Source organism: Tupaia chinensis, unplaced genomic scaffold (genome assembly GCF_000334495.1).
Source record: "Tupaia chinensis unplaced genomic scaffold, TupChi_1.0 Scaffold000366_1, whole genome shotgun sequence".
NCBI classification, from domain to species: Eukaryota; Metazoa; Chordata; class Mammalia; order Scandentia; family Tupaiidae; genus Tupaia; species Tupaia belangeri.
In genome coordinates this window covers 3,984,945-3,986,201 of record NW_006159863.1, presented here as the reverse complement: position 1 = coordinate 3,986,201, position 1,257 = coordinate 3,984,945, and positions in this window count along the sequence as shown.

Sequence of the window (1,257 nt, the reverse complement as noted above, 5' to 3'; positions counted from 1 at the left end):
TCTTTCCCTCCTTTGCATATGCTCTACCATACATAAAAGAAGACATTTCTTTTTAAATCACTTCATCCTTTCTTTTCCTTCTTGTTTTATGTGACCCAAGAGTACTTACACAGCTCAGTGTGTTTCCACATTTGTTCCAAGTGACTTTTGGATGTTTCCCATTTTTAACAGCTATCTTAAAAAATAGACATTGTATATCTATTGAAAAAACTCCTGAAAATGAGCTTTTTTTTACTGACAGTAATTCCAAAATAAAGTTCCAAGGTATTTCATATCTTGGGAACAATCCAAGTGTTGGCTCCTAATCCTTCTACATTGAAAGAAAAAAAGGTCTTGGAATGTTCAGATTCTTGTACTTTGTTCAGAATCGATCACAGCATTCCATAAACCACATATGTAAGCTGTGCCTTAAAGACAAAACACTTCAGCAATCTTTCCAGGCGGTTTGCTTTCTTTATTTAATTACAATTTTCATTTAATTGAGATGGCTCTCCAGGATGAATGTTTTGTTTTTGTTTGTTTTTTTAAGAGCGTTTTACTATAGGGCCTGTGCTCTCACTGTAGAGACAGAAAAATCACGCTCCAGAATGGGTGGCCACAGTGCAGTCCCTTCTCCTCCATTCTCCTCTTGGAATTTTGTGCACATATGCACATGCACGTGATGTGAGTTTAAAGTTGCCAAGTCTGGGACTCAAACCACATGAGAGTCTAGCGCCTTAACCACTATGCCACCTGCTGGCCCCAGAAGATTCTTAATGAAGAAAAGCTCACATATGTAGAGGAAATTTTGTTGTTGTCAGATGAGTACTGCAGTGTAATCAAAGATAGCCATGAAGTAATTTCTCACCAAGTCAAGTGACCACAAAAAAAAAAGCAATGGGCCATCAGAGGAAAATGCTCCCTAAGAAAAAATATTGGGTGGTGATAGCATGTGGTCTGTCCCTCTGTATTAGTCAGTTTGGGTTAGCATAACAAAATACCACAGAATGTATGACTTAAACAATGGAATTGCTTTTTCTCACAATTCTGAATGCTGGAAAGTCCCACATCAAGACTCAGGCAGAACTTGGTTTCTGGTCAGGGCTCTCTTCCTGGCCTGCAGATGGCCTCTTTGTCCTTACATGGCCCTTGCTCTGCGCATGTAGGGAGAGAGCCAGCTCTGGTGTCTCTTCCTCCTCTTGTTAGGGCATTGGCCTTATTGGAGGGAGCCCTACCCTCATGATTTCATTAACACTTATAGCCTCCTTACCCCAGTCT